This window comes from Empidonax traillii, unplaced genomic scaffold (assembly GCF_003031625.1).
Source record: "Empidonax traillii isolate 1590-97213 ecotype Southwest subspecies unplaced genomic scaffold, ASM303162v1 scaffold667:size605846, whole genome shotgun sequence".
Lineage (NCBI taxonomy): Eukaryota > Metazoa > Chordata > Aves > Passeriformes > Tyrannidae > Empidonax > Empidonax traillii.
The window spans coordinates 234,352-235,850 of NW_020955860.1; the positions used below are offsets into that span (position 1 = coordinate 234,352).

Genomic DNA, 1,499 nt, shown 5'->3' on the forward strand with positions numbered 1-1,499 from the left:
CTGCCAGGCATAGAGGCCCAGGAACACTTCTGTAGGAAAGAATAGAGCATACTTTGCATTTCCACGACAGCATGAGAGGCAGAGAGTAAGAAAACGCTGGGTACTGGAAAAACAACACAGCTGGGGCTTTGCCTGCCTTGTTCCCAGCCCATCCACCTCCTATGGCTCCCTCCCGATCTTGGTGGCCCCTCACCTCTGTGGGGTGCAGGGGAGAGGCCACAGGAACCTTCCAGGGGGCCAGGAGGAGCTTGCCCTGGGGGACAGAACTGAGGGGATTTTCGGCAAGGGCATATATTGATGGGAAAAGGGGTAATGGCTTTAAAAGGCAGGTTTCAAATAGATATTGCAAAGAATTTCTTTACTATGAATGTCATGAGGCAGCGAAACAGATTGCCCCATCCCTGGAATTGTTCAAAGCCAGTCTGGATGAGGCTTTGAGCATCCTGCTCCAGTGGGAGGTGTCCCTGCCCACGGGAGGGGGTATTGCTCTCTTTTCCCAGGCAACCACCAGTAGGACAAGACGGCCCGGTCCTCAGGGGAGGTTTAGGTTGGACATTAGGAAGAAGTTCTTTACGGAGAGAGTAACGGAGCATTGGAACGGTCTGCCCAGGGAGGTGGTGGAGTCACCGCCCCTGGAGATGTTTAAGAAGAGACTGGACGTGGAACTGAGTGCCACCTCGACAAGGCGGATTTCGGCCACCGGTTGGACTCGACGACCTCAGAGGCCTTTTCCAAGCTGGTCGATTCTGTGACCGCTAAGGTGCCTTCGAACCCAAGGCGTCCTGTGGCTCTATGTCATGTGTATCATGTGTATGTATGTATGTATAAATGCATATATATATATATACACGCACATATATATGAGCATATATATGTGCGTGTACTCTAACGTGTACTCTAAGCGCGTGTACACAGGCAGTCACAGCCACGCAGCGCGCAGGCGGGATCGGCGTGGGCTGTCCCTCGCCGGCCGCCGTCGCGCTCACGTGAGCGGCGTCACATGAGGGCGGCGGGCCGGGCCGGGCGGTGAGCGGAGCTCCCGGGGCCGTCTCTCCCTGTCCCGCCCTCCTGCCCTCCGCCCGCCCTCCCACGGCCCCCGCGGTGAGTGACAGCTGCACGGGCCCTGGGGCGGTGGGGTCGGGGGGTGCCGCGAAGGGTTCCGCTGCTCTCCCGGGGGCTCGGGCTGTGCCGGGCCCCGTGTCTGAGGGCAGTGCAGGGAGCGGCGGGACGGGGACGGGGCGCTTCCCCCCGACCCTTTCCCAGGCATCTCTCGGCTCCTTCGGCTCAACGGTAGCTCCCGTACTCCTGGAACCGGTGCCGCTGACTGTGCCCTTAGAGGGTGTTTGAGCGGCTCTGAGGGGGTTATCGAAGGACGTAGAGGTGCCGCTTTTGGGGGTGTCTGCTCATAGAGGTGGTTTCAAAGGGAGGAAAGTTCTGCTCCTCCGTTTGTCCAGAATAGTTTCTCTTTTTTTTTTTTTTTTTTTTTTTTTTTTTTTTTT

At 57.4% G+C, this 1,499-nt stretch overlaps 1 protein-coding gene across 1 annotated transcript in view; it reads left to right on the plus strand.

Moving 5' to 3' along the window:
- Window positions 1–1,025: 1,025 nt before the first annotated feature.
- The window catches only part of ATP6V1H (ATPase H+ transporting V1 subunit H), a 47,510-nt gene continuing 47,036 nt past the window's right edge, over window positions 1,026–1,499 (plus strand). The window contains exon 1 of the mRNA XM_027899448.1: window positions 1,026–1,101. The gene's annotated coding sequence lies outside the window, so the exon portion shown is untranslated. The remainder of the gene's footprint in view (window positions 1,102–1,499) is intronic.